This window comes from Camelus bactrianus, chromosome 1 (genome assembly GCF_048773025.1).
Source record: "Camelus bactrianus isolate YW-2024 breed Bactrian camel chromosome 1, ASM4877302v1, whole genome shotgun sequence".
Classification (NCBI taxonomy): domain Eukaryota; kingdom Metazoa; phylum Chordata; class Mammalia; order Artiodactyla; family Camelidae; genus Camelus; species Camelus bactrianus.
Window position 1 is genome coordinate 116,643,175 of NC_133539.1, and position 18,790 is coordinate 116,661,964.

At 37.7% G+C, this 18,790-nt stretch overlaps 1 pseudogene; it reads left to right on the forward strand.

Annotated features, from left to right (window-relative positions):
* Positions 1–18,790, forward strand: part of LOC105072597 (nuclear receptor subfamily 2 group C member 2-like) — an 80,009-nt pseudogene that overhangs the window by 47,984 nt on the left and 13,235 nt on the right.

Consider the following 18,790-nt stretch of genomic DNA (forward strand, 5'->3'; position numbering starts at 1 on the left):
TCACAGTCTACTTTCCATAAAATCTTCCACAGAGTTTTAACAGCTGCATTACATTCTAGTGTATGGACACAACATAACTTTTTACTAATCACTATCAATGAGCATTTATTTTATTCTGATTTTTGTTGTGTCAAACAATGCTTCAGTAAGTAGCCAAGCACATAAGTCAAGGCACAGCATAAGCAAATCTCCAGTATAGATTCACAGAAGTATGTACATTTTCTGGGTAAAAGTGTATAGGCATTTTTTACACTTACATTAACAGAGAGTACACCTCAGAACAAGAGGTTTCAACAAGCCACAGAAGGAAGCTAGACTTTAAGGACACTTCTTTTAATTCCATTGTTTTTATATTTAAGTGACACTTTAAATTTCCATTGTTTTTATGTTTGAGTACCAAGTATTTGTGACTAGTGATATTAGCTTTCCACATACGAAAAAGAAAGTGAAAAAGTGAATCAGTTCTAACAATATTTGTTATATAAATAAATAATAAACGGGGTACATGAAGGTGGTCTTTGGACCACATGACACAGAGACCAAAAAAAGGCCAAAAAAAAAAGTGTTCATGTTTAAACTCAGACAGATTCACTTCTAAAGTTTTACTATTTTTAGATATTTCCATGATGGTGAGAAGAGTGCCTGCAGTCGGAATGAGTAGTGCCCGGCTCACAGGCACTCTTTACCGCTGGTTCGGCAACCTGGGCCGCATGCAAACTGACAGGCCCTCAGACGCCTCCGCGTGGTGATTGCACACCCACTCGCAGGTTACACCGACCTCATTCCACCTCATGCCAGCTCTCACTGCCTACGTAAAGGGTGCTCGACAAATGTTGACTACCCGACGTTGCTTCTGCCAGTTTTCCACCCGAGCGCGTGATTGAATTCTAACCACAGACACATTTCATAGATTTTTACAGATGCTCCTGGGCCTATAATTTGTCTGCCACTTCCAGTTTGCCAAAATGCCCTTGAGTTCAACTGTGTTGCCAAATCTAATATACCGTTTGTGTGTTTAAGATGTTAGGCTCCAATATCTTCCCTTTTCACATAGTAATATCTACATCATTGCACAAGGCACGCCAACAACTTCGGGTGCGGTCTTGCTGTGTGGAATCAATGACGTTCTCGATGAGAAGTTTACTTACAGGGAAATAAAAGCACATGCCCATGAAGCTACTTCCCTTGACTCTTTCATCAAGCCTGCTCTTTAGTGATTTCAGAAATGTTCAGCTGCAAACTTCAAATTGCTTTGCACCTGGAATTTGTCTCCACGTTGTATTCCAGAGTCTAAATCTGTTACCACATGTTTCTATGTTAAATTGTTAGCCAAATCCACTTATAGAAACTTCTGATCTTTATCCCAGAGGCTACTTTTTCAAACCCCAGGTTGAAAGCATTTAGTTACACAAACCACACAGTGTGAATTTATAGCCACACTACTACCAAGGGGCCTTTGTCTCCTTTTTATGTTCCCCTGAAGACTAAAGTTTACAGTTTTATAGCAGTCCAGAGTTGTTCATATTATCTCAAGTGAAAAAGCTCATTGTTCATTTTAATCTACAAGTATCTCTATTCTTAGTCAAATTTTATATTGAGAATATTACATTTTTGCCATTAGACAAAAAAATATTGTATTGGTGGAATTAACCTCAAGGTTAAGAGTTCTAATCCTCAGGGTCTTCAACCCACCTAAGTAATATAAACTACAAACTCTCCAGAGAAAGAGATTCTTAAAATTGTCACATAAGTTCATTTCAGTGGTTCATATCAAGTTTCCATTTTATTCCAAATACCTCCTAATGCAGTCTACGTGCATGTCAATTTTTTTTTTTCTTTTCAATCACTGCAAATACATAGAAGTGTCCTTTCCATAATTCTTCAAATCCTTTTTAATATTATTTAAAATACTAGGACAGATATCAGGCTTTCTTTTCCTTGCTAAATATTGTATATCCCTTTGATAGTGTCCCCAGTAATGTGTCAGTTCTTTACCTTGCTCCTCCCATTGTTTATTGATTGCTTAGTGAGGGAATCAGTCAAGATCAAGTTCCCCCCACTGTACTCCTTAGAACAGATCCGGACAGGTTGGGTCACTCATTTTGTAACAGTAATTGCAGCCGCCACTTACTAAGCCCTTGCCGTGTGTCTGGTGCTCTTGTCTACATGGAAACATACTCTGTTTTCTACAAACATTGCAATGACTCCATAATGTAAATAACATTATTGTCTCCAGTTGTGTATAGGGAAACTGAGGATTGGAAAAGTGCAGTATTTTCCCAACACACCTCATCTGAAACAGAACTGGGATTCGTGCCCAGAGCTGTCAGGCAAAACCCTTCAGTGCTACGCTTATTCACTGCCAAGCTAATGAAGTTGGGTCTTGTGTTTAATTTATATTTGATCTCACAGTAGGTGAGAAATAAACTTCATTGCAAGGTCACATGTTGCAAAATTAATAGTAACCTATCAGTAAACTACAGGTAGACGCTATTGATTTAAAGGGAGATAATTTCTTTTGATGAACAACTTATCCCTTACCACTGGACATTACCAAGATATATCTTACTAACAATTGGCCAGCATCTTCCAGTTTTATCCTCAGTTAATTTATTCTTCATTTACTTCCATTGTTTGCTGATTCATTTTCAATTTTGTGCTTCACTGTGACCTCAATATTCTCTTCTCCTTGCACTCTTAAGTCCACATCAGGCATTTATGGTGCAGTAATGCAGAATTTCATTCCAAATGGAGATAGATTTTTCCACATGTATTGTGACTATGTGTCTGCCCTTCTGTATAACGCATCCCTATTAACTGTATAAAAATTATTTTTATTAGACAAAAAATTATTTTATCAAGAACTAAATCCTCTACTGTATATGATATAGATAAACAACAAGTTTATACTGTACAGCACAGGGTACTATATTCAATATTTTGTAGTAACCTATAATGAAAAAGAATATGAAAAGGAATATATGCATGTATATGTATGTACACCAGAAAATGGGCACAGCATTGTAGACTGACTATATTTCAACTAAAAATTTTTAAAAAGAACTACATCCTCTACAGTTTAAAAGCTTTTTAGGTACCATTTTATATTTGCAGAGTATCTTCATTGTTTCAAGTGGCTTCTCAAAACAAGAGACTATAGCACAGGATGATTTTTTTTTGCCAAGGGGCACCTGGAGTTAGAGGCAGAATTGGCACTGGAATTCTGTGCTATTAAATCACAGCTCCCCCATCTGTCCCTTAACCACCCAGCAGCATAGACGCCCAAAGGTTTAAATAAACAGGAGAGCCAGATCTTCATCGATGGCCTGTATTTCTCACTTATCTTTCCCCTTTGAATGTGGCACGTTATCACGGCTGTGCTGTACTGTTAGTCATATAAAAACATATGTAGCTGAAATACCACAGCATTAATTTTAGAAAGTACCCAGAAGCGAACTGCGTAGTAGAATATGAGACTGGGACAATAATGTTGGTTTGGCTAGCTGATCTGTAGTGTAGAGACTGACAGATTTTTTTTTCCAAATTCTTTATTAGATATCATAAAAGGCCATCAGACATTGGCATGATTGGTTTCCTAAGTTTTTCTTGTAATTAGCTGCCAACATTTAACTATCAAAGAGTTTACATAAAAGAACAGACTTGCAGTGTCTTTTCAATCATAAGGTCTGGTTAGAGTGGACGCCACATGACTATCTGTTGTCCCCACTGGCCGGAGGATGCACCGCCACTTTACCACTGTGTCCCCTCACCTGCTTCACTGATCTGAATTACCTGACTGATTTGTGTCGAAGACGGCATGTGTGGCTTTGGAAGAACTTAATGGGCTCTGAAAGGTATCACAGGAAATTTGACTCAACACAGCGAAATATGGTGAGTCTGGTGACAGATGGACTCATTACAAGATCTCAATAAAATCCATTATGCAAAATGTTTAGCCTGGGCCCAGACTACGAGATGGATCTGAAAACATCATAACTTATAAAGGTCCTACAAGGACCAGATTTGCCCAACGCAGGATGCTTTTTCTCCTTTAAGAGTATCAAAAACAAAGTAAATTATGAAATCATAATGGGGGAGGGAAATAGCTCAGTGGGAGAGCACACGCCTAGCATGCATGAGGTCCTGAGTTCAATCCCCAGTACCTCCATCAAAAAAAATATATCATAGAGAATTTAGTTTTTTAGCATGTCAATGACTATTATCTATTTTTCCAATAAGACCTGAAAATCCTTGACTAAGTCTTTTAACCTAAAACTGAGTCAGTTTAATACCTAAGGATTAACAGACACACATTGCTATATTTAAAGTAGATAAACAATAAGGTCTTACTGTTTAGCACAGAGGACTGTATTCAATTTCTGGTAATAGCATATAATGGAAAAGAATCTGAAAAATTATATATATGTATAACTGAATCACTTTGCTGTACACTTAAAACTAGCATTGTAAATCAAGTACACTTCAATAAAACATTAAAAAAAATAAGGAAACTGCAAAATGCCTCTATTCTTAAGATCAAGGGTGACTGAGGGAGTAAATATGGGCTCTCACACTGTGCTCGAGAAATAAAAGAAACTCCCTAAATCTAATTGCAAGCCAGATTATGTTCAGAGAGTTTCTCCAAGCAAATGAGAGGAACAATATACTAAAAAGTAGGGGGTGGGAGTGTAATTTAGTGGAAGAACCTCTGCTTAGCATGTGCAAGGTCCTGGGTTTAATCCCCAGTACCTCCATTAAAATATATATTTTTTACATATATATATAAATATATATATTAAATGTATGTGTGTGTATATATATATATAAGTATATGTGTGTGTGTATATATATATATAGGTATATGTGTGCATATATATATTTTGGTATATGTATATTTTGGTATATGTATATACTAAAAAGAAACTTCCAGAAAAGAAAAAAATATTTTTGTTTATTTTTATACCACTTGTGAAGTAAGAAATATTTGTAAGAAATAACCTTCTGGAGTATTCCACAGAAACAATCCTATCTTAAACCTCAACATAATGCAAAACTGTCAAGATGGAATCGAATTTGACCTAATTATAAGAGTGGCTTTTCATCATGTTGGCGCTGATTAAGACCTTAGTTTGCATTTAGGCAATGCCCCGCCTTGAAAGGGTACTTGCATTAATCCATCCTACGTTGCTGACAGAAAAGCTCAGTCGTGGATTGTCAGGTATTTTTATCTTGTTCAAGAGCGTGCTCTCGTGAGCAAGTTATAATCTAATTAAAGCCAGTCATGTTTACTCCTCTGGGAAATACAGTTATTCGTAGATATCAGAATCTTTCCTGTGTTTCTGTCTACTACACAATTTATGTTTTGTTTCTCACTTCTGAGACTCTTGAGGAGTTATTTTCCTGTCACCCTAAAATAGAAGTGTGCCCTGTGGCAATGTTTTCAGTATAGCTATTTGCAGTTAAATCGAATGAAAAATGAATAATGTGTTTATTAAGAGTATCAGGAGTGGAGATGCAACTTTTCTCATTATGTTGTATTACTGTTTCTGCTGAGCTACAAGATATTAATAATTTTATAACATAAATAGTAGATTAAGCTTTGAAAAGTCATATCATCTACTGGAGCATACCTGGACTGGAAATTCTTTCACATGGTGGCAAGAGCCTTTAAATCAAAGTCAAATATAAACAAGGTATAAACTTCTTAAATTTTATTTTCCCCAGGAAGTGTTTTCATTTTTCTGAAACTAGAATGCGTTTTTATATTGATATTATAATATTGCTGTAAATATTATATAAATACATTCTCCAATATACCTACAGGTTCTGTAACCAAATAATGTATGTATTATAAAAGTCAGAAAGATGAAGAAATTGCTTCATACTGTTTACTTAGCATTTCACACGCCACATACTCTATTTCAAAGGACAAAAAAGCTTAAATGTTAAGGGACAATAATGGTGTTCTCTTTTTCTAGGGTTTCATATACCAGGCACTGGTTGCGCATTAAATCCTCACACCGTATTCGCATTATCCTCTCTTAGCAGAAGGGGAAACCGAGGTCCAGGAAGGTTAGGTAACTTGCCAAGAGTCAACCAGCTAGTAAAGGATGGAGCAAAGATACAAACCCACATGGTTTGAGCCCAGTGCGGGGCTTCTCCTGTCTTTCCTCGCTGTTCTTTCTCTTCAATGGAGGGCTTCTCCACTTCCCAAGTTGTGGTCATTCAAGTGCTACCTACGAGTTTCAAACTCTCCTGCCGTTCTTCACAGCTACGGGGACAATATTTCAGGGCGGATTTTGTTGAAGTCTGTATTCAGACACCAGCCCTGCCACTTACTCTGCATGGATCAAGGCTTGTCTTTTAAACCCTCTAAGCTTCAGTTTCTTCATCTGTCAAGTAATACCGACTTCCTTAGAACTGTCTTGAGGATTAAGCAAGGAATGCGCGTAAAGCACTTACCTAAGAGCCGGGCTGACAGCAAGCACTTGATCAACATTGACTGTTATTACGGTGGCTTTAATGTTCGACAAAAGGAGGGCATGCAGAGGGTCCTCTGTTCAGGGGTCAGATTTTCCTACATCATCAAACCAAACACAATTTTGTGTGTGATGCAAAGCTGTGTTGTTTTGGGTTTGGGTTTTTTTTATTTGATCACAAAAAGGGAGACTCTTTCAATAATGTGGATACGCACCATGACATAACCAGTGGTCTTCCCTGTGGGAGCTGAAGATCTGTGAGATTAAGAATACAAATTAAATGCGGGGGGAAGGGGGTGGGAAGGGATAATTGGGAGTTTGAGGTTTGCAAATACTGCTGTATATAAAATAGATTTAAAAAAACAAGTTTCTTCTGTATAGCACAGGGAACTATATTCAATATCTTGTAGTAACCTATAATGAAAAAGAATATGAAAACAAATACATGCATGTATATGTACGACTGTACACTGGAAATTGACACATTGTAACTGACTGTACTTCAGTTTTAAAAATACAAGTTAAATAATAGAACAGTATCTGTGCCTTTTAAGCTAAATTTTTAATGATATTTTCTAATGGTATACAGAAGGAATGAGAGTGAATCAGAGAAATATGCAAGAATTAAAGTCCTAATGCCTTTATTTCCTTCAGCAACTGTTTACTAAAGCCAAGGAACAACTCTCAGAAAACAACATCTTGAAATAACATCCCTGTGGGGATGTCCTCATTTATACGATAAATATTAAGACTACATTTGCCCAAAGTTGCCATCCCTTCATTTGCAAGTGTCATTAGCGTTAGTGGTTTCCAGATTTTTAATCACCCTAAAGACAATGACAATGTTAACCATATGAGGTACATTATGCTAGAATGATTTTTTTTTAAGGTAAAACTACTGTGGAGCTAATGAAGTTCACATGAAAGGCTCTTCGTTTGCATGGGGCCCTTCCAGAACTCTGGGATGTTGAGTTAGAGATACATTTAATTTGAGTTTAGTGGGAGTTATTTATGTGGTTTGCAGTCACTTCCTTGTATAGCTAAGTTATTATTGGCATTTCTGATATACAAATGGATTCCAAAATACTCCTGCCTACTCTAGTGAATTATCCAGCATTGTTTTATTAAGATGAGAGACAGAATTCATACAGCGATAGAAACACGGCTATGGTATCCGGACTGGAATTGTAGGCATAGCGGAGAAGAAACAAGACAGCAAATATTTGGAGCCAGAAGACAGTCTGTGGGAAATTATAATACAGATGTATTGGCAGTTAATTAACAAAAATATTATTTCTCTGGATCTTGCGATGTTCTAGGGTTTTTTTCAGCTTTTCTACATTTTCAATTTGTTACTTTTTTCTCATTTTAAACCAATGTAGACTTTTATGCCTAATTCTGCATTTGTAATTTTGTGTCTTTTTACATAAAAGAGCACTAACCTGTACAGGGCTTCAAAGTCAAGTCCCACAAAACCTGGACCTACCCTGACAATAATAGAAGGCTAATTGTCCTGTGTGCACACTTCTCCCAGATAGGGTCACCGACAGGGTCAAATGAAATCTTTCTCACTGCAAAAAAACAAGTCTTCTGTGAAAAAAGAGAAAGAAAAGATATGAGAGTATCAGAATCAAGGCAAATTAAGACATCTTTAAAAACCCTCATTTATTCTTTTTCATGTGTCATTATAATCCCCCACATCTATGTTAAATTCATCATTCCATTCGTGCAGTCAAGGTATCTTAGCTAAGACCTCTTAAGTATGAAAGGTGTTAATCTTATTTTAAGATCATTCCTTTTGGAATATATCCATCACCTGAGAGAAAAAGTTGGCAAAATGTAACCTGGATGAAGGTACAAAATTATACCTACCCATACATAAATATAAAAATCTGACTTTGATTTTTCAGTTTGGGAAAGATTGAAGTAAGAAAGGCTGTGATCAGAATTTTTCAAAAGAGTTCAATTCATTCCTGGGAAGGACTTCACATGTCTGTAGAAGCCTTTATTTAATGGACACCTTAACATGTCATCTTAAAGATTTGGTTAATATCTGGGTGGCCCTAAAATCTCTAACGTGCCCAGAGAAGCCTCAAGGCTGCTATCTATCAACACTTTTGTGACATCTATTGAGCATTGTGTTCTCAGCATCACAAACTACCTAAAAGCCCATCTTGACCTTACAGTAATTGACGTAGCAAGTGAAATTATCATGGCCTTTTAGGTGCCATATGAAACGTGCTAAGGTATCATTCAGTCATTAGATGATATACCCATTTACCTGACTCCTGGGGTGGGAGGAGCTACAGCGTTGACTTAGCTTGATAAACAGACTGTCACGTACTGACTGCAACAAGCAAAAGACCTTTGTCCCCAATAAATTTGACATTTACTTAAACTCTGGCACAATAATAAAGAAAACCATAAAAACAGGCTTCCCCGAAGGCTCTGTATCCCAATATTTGACAGTTGGGGGTATTAGTCTTGAATTTTGCCAGTGAAGCCACTTTTCCCAAGAAATCTGCTGTAAGAGTATATTGGAATTGCATAGTATTCTAGCTCCACCAAGTGACAGTTTCATATTGTTGCTATGTTGACATTCATCTGCTAACCTCTGAGAGGGGTACCAACAAAATAAGACATTCTACGCACAACACGCTCATGCAACTGGTCAAACTGGAGAGGATTTTTCTCTATTCATTCATGGTTCAAAAAACAACCTTGCATTTGAGCTTCTGGAATTCTATCCTCCACTATGTCTTTCTAAAATACATCAGCTTGAAATAGAAAGTCATACAATCATAGGATTTTTGAAATTCATTATGTCACATACCATTCTGAGCTTATCATTATGTTTGTTGAGGAAGAAAGATGGATGCAAGCTTCCTATTCACCCCAGATACTTGTGTTTTAGAAATTAAAGTTTATATGTCACAGTAGTACCTTATGTTTGTATTTATATTTATTATATATTTATATATTGTATATATAAATTATGTATATCATACATTATATTTTTATATATTTTAATATGTAAATTATTATAAAGTATAGATATATTTAAATATATTTATTTATATTTTTAAACTTTTAAATATATACTTATATATTTAATATATGTAAATTTTATAAATATATTTATTTTATTTTTAAACATTTTTAAAATATAATTTTTGAAAAATAAGGTTTCTCTAGCTCAAATTCCTGTTTCTCTAGCTCAAAAATTACAGAATAATGGGGGGAGCTTTTTTTGTCAAATAACAAGCCATATTGTATTTCTATTAATAAAAATAACATGTTCAGTATTCAAAATAAATAATTAACTCATAATACGGAAATACATTTTTCAAAGAGAACAAAAAGATTTAGAAACTATTTATAATTCCTCCACCCAAAGTAGCCAGTAGTACATTCTGGTGGATAATATCAGGCTATTTGCTACACATACATTCACATCTGTATCCAGGGGGCACAAAAATAGTATCAATATAATGCAAGTTATGTTCTACTTTTCTTTTTTCTTTATAAAGTTTATAATGTACAACATTATTTTATATAGATGCATAGTGTTCTAAAATAAAAAATATATTATCCTTTGTATATCAATGTCTTAACATTAAACATTTTTGTTGCTTGGTGCCAATTTTTCTCCATAACAGACAACTGTAAATAGGCTATTTTGTATAATATAGCTATATTAATATCAAAAAACTTTAGAGCAAAAAGCATTATTAGAAAAAAAGAATTACTACTTCATGACTAAAAGGATCATTTCACCAAAATGATATAGATTTTAAACTTGTACATGTCTAAAGCATAGCTTTAAAATAAAAGCAAAATTTGACAGAACTAAAATATGTTGACATTATATAAAGAATTTATATAAGGAATTTTACATTATGTAAAATATATATTATATATGGAACTTTTACATGCTTTTGGCTATTACTATATTAGATTATTATACTTACCAAAAAATAGTGAGAATATAGAAAATTTGAATAACATAATTAACAAGCATATTTAAAAGAACATATAAAAAATACTAAACTCAAGAATGAAATTTTAAAAAAAACCTAGCCTTTTTGAGAACATAAAAATTTATATAAAAATTGACCAGTTGCTACCAATAAAGTAAAATTCAGTAATTTTTAATAATTATTTTCATGTGGATCATAATGCAATTTTAGAATGACATGACAAAGATATTTTTAATGCATCTGGAAACTGAGAAATTTTCTAAGTAATTCAGACTAAAAGAAAGCATCAAAGTGAAAATTAGAGAATATATAGAGTTGAATAAAAGAGAAATAATATCTATTAAAATTTCATTATTTTGTTTGTGAGAAAAAAGAAAACCTTAAAATTAATTTATTGAGCTTTAACCTAAGATGCTAGAAAAGAATAAAATAATAAAGGTGAAAAAGATAAAAATAAAATAACAGAAATAATTTAATAGGGTGAAAAAAAATCAGAGAAAGAATAAATGAACTAAAAGTTGGCTCTTGGAAAACACTAATAACATTGACAACCTTCTAGCAAGACTGATAAAGAGTAAAAGACCTTCCCTAAAAATGCTAAAAGTGAAAAACTGGAAGTTATCACAAACGCATCATTACAAAGATTAAAAAGAGACTATTATGAATAACTTGACTCCAATAGATGTGAACACTTGAAGTGCACAATTTCCATGTATACATATGTATTTATATAATACATATATACACATATGTACATGTACAGACACATATACACAACCACACAATCACACATACATATAACTTCATCCTAACTGAATCAGGAGAAATTTTTAAAAACTAATTAATCCCCCTAGTTAGTTAAAGAAACAGTCAATATTCAAAATATTTACACACACATATGCACACAAACAGGCCTACACATTTTAACAGGTGAGTTTTAACCAAAAATCTAAGTATTTCCTGGTCCCGTCTTACATTAATTCTTACAGAGACTAGAAAAACAGGGTACGCTCTGTACTCATTGTATAAGGCTTGTACAACTTTGATACCAAAGAAAGTGTAGCAGAAAGCGCAATATCACTAGCAAACATGATAAAAAAAGATTCTAAATAAAACATTTAGACCTGAATCCAGCAACTATTTTAAAAGATAATACAGCCTGACTAGGTTGTGTTTCCTCCCAAGAATGTAAGGTTGGTTTCACATTAGAAAGCCTGTTATACAATTCAGTATATTGACATTTAAGGAGGACAGATCCTATGATTCTCTCAATAGAATCAGAAAAGTATTTCATCCATCCATTCATTCATTTGTTCACTCACTTAATAAATATTTATTAGTGCTTACTATGTGCCAGGCACCGTTCCAGGGGCTGGGGAAAAAACCCATGATGGGACTACTGACAAGTCACTGAATTCTTACATATATATATTATTAAAGTATAGTTTGTTTACAATGTTGTATTAATCTCTGGTGTACAGCATAATGCTGCATTTATACATATATATAAATTTCTCTTTTTCATTATAGGCCATTACAAGGTATTGAATATAGTTCCCTATGTTATACAGTAGGACCTTGTTGTTTATCTATTTCATATAAAGTAGTCAGTATCTAAAAATCTCAAATTTCCAATTTATCCCTCCCCACCCCCCAGTAACCATAAGTTTGTTTTCTATGTCTGGGACTCTGTCTCTGTTTTGTAAATAACTTCATTTGTGTCCCTTTTTTTTTTTAATATTCCACACATAAGTGATATCATATAGTATTTTTCTTTCTTTTTCTGGTTTACTTCACTTAGAATGATGACTTCCAGGTCCATCCATGTTGCTGCAAATGGCATTTTATTCTTTTTTATAGCTGAATAATATTCTAGTGTGTGTGCGCGTGTGCGCAAGTGTGTGTGTATCTGGATTCTGAGTATTGAATGTAGAGATGACATTCTTTGCTGACAATTGGTGGTTATATTGTCTGAGAGAAAAAAGGGTTAAGAGGGATTCCAGAAGTTTGACCTATGCAACTAAGAAAATTCAGCATTCATTCAGTAATTTAATCATTTAAGTTAAAAAAAAAAAATTTTTAATGCCCTCCTTTCACCAAACGACAAAAATGAAATGGCATTGTATTAAAAAAAGAAGATGAAGAAAGTTTTAGGGCAATCACTGATGGGGGAATGAATAGAAAATAATCCTCTTCACCTGACTGGAGAATTGCATATTCAGACTCCTAAACCAAGCAGAGAAATGAGGAGCCATGGAGGCACATAAAGCTAGAAGACTGAAACTTGCAAGCAAGGAGAATGCCACCTGGGACCGCCTTCCCTCAATTCTCCATCATGGCTGCCACATGCCAGCCCCCTAGGCTCCCACAGAGAAATGGTTCACCCTCCAAATGTTTTTAAGTCCATTCTTAACTCAGGATATATTATTCTCATAGAAACAACGTTACAGACAGTGTAGAACAGCCCACTGAAGCCCACTCAACTCAGACCATCGATTAATTATACTGTTACCAACAGGCCCACAGAACCTAACCATTGACAGTATCGTTCCTCAGGGAAAACTGATGCCAATTCCACCTCAAATGCCATAGTATGGTTTCCTTTTAATGCAGATCCAGGAATGGGAAAGGTTAATTGCCCCCAACCCGCTATGGAAAGCCACAGATTCCAGTGGCTCCAAAGGAATCAGGAAGAAAAATTAGGAAGTAAAACAGCACCCCACAGAACCTAGACCTCCCTGCCTCCCCCTTACCCCAAGCGAATCTCCAGTCTCAGCCATAACCAGTGTCGACTGTGAAGAGTCCTGAGCACACTGAGAAGCCTCCAGGATCAGAACTTTGGGGCCATTCCCAGCATGCTTTGAAGGGAACTTCCAGCAGCCAGGCCCAGGAATGAGTCCTCTGGTGAGGGGTCCTGTCTAAGATAAGTTTTCGAGCTCTGTATTCAATCACGAGCTATCTGAACCGTAGCAAATAAGCACTGTCAGTAGGAGGTTAGGGGATAATAAGGCATTCCCTTTCCTGAAGCAGAAGAAACCAGGAACCTATTATTGGGCCAGAGAGGCCCACAGGCCATCCTTCACACCACAGGATTGTGTGTAAATGGACCCTTGCGGATGGCCTACAGCACCTGCGGGAGACAAAGGGGTGACAGGCACAGGTCCTCCCATGAGGAGGAAATGAAGGGTAGTGCAGACTTCCAGGAAGCTTTTCAAAAAATAAGAAGCCGGCCTTCCAAAGTCCGCCTCTTCTCTCTCTAGCTGGAAATTCCTGCGGCAAGTACAAGCGTTCCCTGCTGAGACGTGCTGAAAAGTCTTCTGGGATTTGTGGACGAAGCATTACTCAGGACTCATGGGGGGAAAAATGGCAATTTGTAACTGTGACATTTTGCCAATGCTTCAACCTCTGCATAGCTAATTCTGTTTCCTAGGGCTCTTCCTAGATTTTTCTTGACTATTTGAATTAGTGATGATTTACTTGGCATATTTCTTCTGATTACATATGAAATTAAATCTTATTTCCAGGAGCTTTTCCCCCCTCTCTACTTCTTTTCTAATTAACTGGACTACGCAGAAGGAATACTGACATCTACTCTCATTCCACACAAGTATGTCTTATACAATTTTTATGAGTACATGTCCGACTTACCAGATTCACCTTCCAACTCTAGAAAAGATAAACTTGTACTCGACTTTATATTCAAATTATCTTTATGAATTATATTTTATTCAGTAAATCCATCTTTCTGTCACAAACAGGACTTCTCAGAAATCTTTCTGAAAGAGTTAATGCAGTTTCTAAAAAAATATGATGATGGGATGGGGTAGGCGGGAAATGTACAGCTCACTGGCAGAGCGTGTGCTTAGCACGCACGAGGGCCAGGTTCAATCCCCAGGACTGTTGCCGGTGGATATGACCGGTGTTCCAGGTTCTTGTCCCGTCCCAGAAAGAATTCAGAGACAAGACGTAGTGGTTAAAAAAGTAAAGTGAGGATTTATTAAAGGATGGATAGTGCACTCTCAAGGGGGAGACTGGGCAGGCTCAGGTGAGCGGCTGCCCTGAGTTTCTTTGGCAAGTTAGCTACATAGGGTGTAAAAATGAGTGGGCGGAATATTTATTGGGGAGGGAACGGTTTGGGGTCATATTCCCTGCTTATCATCCCAACTCCACCTTCCCAAAGGGAGGAGGGATTTTTGTCCTTATTTAGTCTCGATCAGCACTGACATGGCTTTGGTGCATGATGGGTACATCTGATCTGCAAGGCTAATTTTATTGAAATCAGGGCATAATGAGCAAAAGGTTATATTCAGACACTGGAAATTCCTGCATTTTCTCACTTTTGTCAGTCTCCAGGCCACTCATCACCCAAAAAGTTCTGACCACTTATCAGCCCAAAGGTTCCTGCTTTTCTTTCTCTGTTCAGAGATCCCTAGTACTTACATGATGTGGTTTTCCTGCATTTGGCCCGTGCCCCTCCTTTCTGCCCAATTCCTGCCATTTGGTCTGTGTCCCCCTTTCTCTGCTCGTATCTAGCTATCTGCCTGCTGTCACAGTACCTTCATCAAAATAAATAAATAAATCTAATGACCTCCTCCCTAAAAAAACATTTTTAAAAAAGATGACAAATACACAATACATAAAAGATAACGAGTAAAAAATGGGCATGATAGTAATAACAGATGCCTCTTACTCTCCAGTCATCTCAGCTCTAAGAAATTCTTGTTACACTTTCATCCAGCATCGCAATTGAAGCTCTCCTTTAAGGCATTCAGCGTGCGTGCCTTCTCGAAAATTTTCCTCATTCTAGTAAAAAGAGCAATGTCTACTTCAGAAGGTTCATTTTCTTTTAATTCTTTTCTGAAAATGGAAGGTGCCAGTCCTCTCTGACTTCTTTTGTAGTCTGATAGAAGGCCCTTAACACTCGCTGTCTCCCAGGATAATTAGCAAGAAAGAGCAATTAAAAACAACACAAATGCCAAAGAAGAACAATAAAGAAAGGTGGCCATTTTCCCAGGCTGAGTCATATAGTTCCTCACGGTCTCTGCTGTCATCCAGAACGTGTGAACCATGCTGCCAAACAGATGAAAAGATGGTAGGTGGTCACACAGTCACAACAGTCAGCAGCAGAACAATGAGAAGGGAGAAGGACCCTGGCCAAGGAGCAGAGGAAGGGACTAGTGGCAAAATGGAACTCTTTCCTCTAATCACCAGAATCTTTGCTTCTTTCCTCCCCCTGACACACACGAGTTGCCCCCAAATCTGAAAATGGTATCTAAGAATTACATTGTGCCATCAGCCCTGGAACCAGGAGCAGGGGAGGAAGAGGAGCTGCTGGGGGTTGGGGGTGGACAGCTGCTGTCACACACACACCTCCAAGGCAAGTGGCAGCCACTGTAGGGAGAATGGGCTGACCCCATCAGAGCTGGAGAGAGCTTGGACTATATCCCAATTGTTACCGAAGGCAAGTTCGGGTGCCCAACGCACCATGAGTCCAAACAAACTGAAACATGAGTTTGGAGCAGAGAAAGTTTTACGCAGGGCCAAGCAAGGAGGGCGGTGTGGCTCATGCCCAAGAGAACCCCGACCTCCTCGAAGTGTTTCAGCAAAGCATATTTAAAGGCCAGGTCAGAGGTTGGGGTGGTCACAGGGTACACGATCAGCTCGTGCACAATTTCCTGATGGGTTGATACAGAGGCAACAGGGCGGCCAACACTATCAACCCCTAGGCACCAGTGGGTCTGGGGCCACCTGCTCTCGATCACCAAGTTGTTCATTTCTTCCCTTTGGTGGTGGTTTTAAGCATCTGAAAAACTCAGGAAATATACATGAGATACTATTGTTGCTGGTAGATGTAACTAGTGATCAGTCCTTGTCCCGTCCCAAAAAGAATTCAGAGACAAGATGCAGAGGTTAAGAAAGTAAAGTGGGGCTTTATTAAGTAATGGATAGGCCACTCTCAAGGGGAGAGCGGGCAGGCTCAGGTGAGCAGCTGCCCTGAGTTTCTTTGGCCAAGTTAGTTACACAGAGTATAAAAATGGGCAAAATATTCGTTGGGGAGGGAAGGGTTTGGGGTCATATTCCCTGATTTTCATCCCAGCTCCACCTTTCCAAAGGGAGGAGGGATTTTTGTCCTTATGTATTCCGGATCATCATTGTCATGGCCTCGGTGCATGATGGGTACTTCTCATCTGCAAGGCTAATTTTATTGTAATGAGGGCACAATGAGCAAAAGATTACATTCAGACCCTGGAGATTCCTGCTTTTTCCTACCTTTCTTTGTCGGCCTGAGCTGCCCATCACCCCAAAAGGTGTGACCACTTATCAACCCAGAGCTTCCTGCTTTTCTTTCTCTGCCCAGGGACCCCTGGTTCTCACATGATGTGTGGTTTCCTGCATTTGGCCTGCGACCCTCTTTCTCTGCTCATATCTAGCTGTTTGCCTGCTGTAACATTATTATCTGGGTCCTTCAGAGAGGAGCTACAGTAGAGGACATGGGGGAGGGGTCTGACCCCAGAAAGCCCCACAGGGTCCTGCTTGGCTACACAATGACTGGGGAGAAAAAAGTTAAGTCACATATGGCTTCTGCCTTCAAGAATATTATTTCAACATATAATTTGAATTTTTATTCCCTCAGCTTCTCCACCACCATTTTTTCATGATATATATGAATATATATAATTATGAATAGGTGTATCCCATTATATGAAATATATAAAGATATAATGTTTGTTGAAATATTATATGTCTGCAATAAATATAGATTCATTTATTCAGCAAATATATATGAATAAAGGTAATGAATGGGGTGAGGTCAGCTCTTCCCTAGTCTTGCTTCCAATCTTTACTGATGTTTGTGTTTAATAATGTTTGCAGAAACTCTTTGCAATAAATCATGAAAACTTTCAGGGATATAGCCATGTCAAATAATGTTTATTAATGGGATGAGATGGTTGCAGTTTATGGCTAAGTTTGTACCCCTATGAGGCGTTCCCAGGACAGATCCCTTCCCCATGTCCTCCGCTGTAGCTCCTCTTGGAAACACCCAGATAACAGTATCTCATGAATATTTCCTGAGTTTCTCAGATGCTAAAACCACCACCAAATGGAAGAAATCAACTACTTGATGATCATGAGCCTTCTGGAACCTAAGGATTGAGCAACCAGTCCCGAGAATTGTGCACAGCTGATCACAGACCTGGGCATGCCCCTCCCTCATCTGGTCTTTAAAAAGTCTCAGCTGAAACCCTTTCAGGGCGGTCAGGGGTCTTGAGCACATGCACCACCCCCATCTTCCTTGCTCAGCCCTGCAGTGAGCCTTTCTCTGCTCCAAACTCTCACATTTCAGTTTGGCCTCACTGTATGTCGGGCACGCGACCTTGCATTCAGTAACAAGTTAAAAACAACAGCAGTTTATCACTAAGTCTACAAAAGAGCATGTTACAGTATGTGGCAATTTTGGTGACAGTTATACACTCACTCATTCCTTCAACACATTTTTATTGACCATCTACTCTGCTGATCACTGCTATACTCGCAAAAATCCTTTGCCCTTGAAGAGCTACATTCTAGAAGGGGGTGGGGGTGGGGGGGAGCAAGCCAGGTAATAAACAGTGATGGAATTAAATAAGTACGTTCTCCAGCATGTTAGAAAATCCCAAATTCTGTTAAGAAAAGCAGAGTGGAGCACACTAAGGAGGCCTGGAAGTCGTGGGTTTGAGGAAATGTGGGGGTGGGTTTAGGATTGAAACACAGTTGTCGAGCTAGGCTATTTTGAGAATGTGAGATTTGAGCAAAGACTAGAAGGGGAGGGGTATTTAAGGAGATGGCCCGCTTGGGAAAGAGCCTGAAAAAAGACCTGAAGGTGGTGTGGCTGCCTGCACAAGCATCAGCAGTGGGAGGGTGGGGCTCACGCTGGGGGAAAAACCAGCAAAGTCAGAGAGAGACGAGGCGGGCAGACGCCGGGGGTCTCCTAAGATACTGTGTCGTAGTATTGTCTCCACAAAAATGCTAGAAAATATAAGCCAAATAGGTGGATTTCTTTTTTCTGAGTGACAGGATAACAAGTAATTCATTTTTTCTATGTGCTTTTCTTTTTTTTTCCAGTTTGATTGATATACATCACTGTATAGGTTTAAGGTGTGCAGCATAAAGGTTTGACCCACACATATGGTGAAATCATCACCACAATATGTTCAGTTAGCGTCCATATTGGGTCCACCCAGGAAAAGCAAAAAAAAAAAGACAGAAAAGGGTTTTTTTCCCCTTGTGATGAGAATACAATCTAGGTTTCCTGTGCAGTTGACCCCTGAACAACGTGGCCTTGAACTGTGT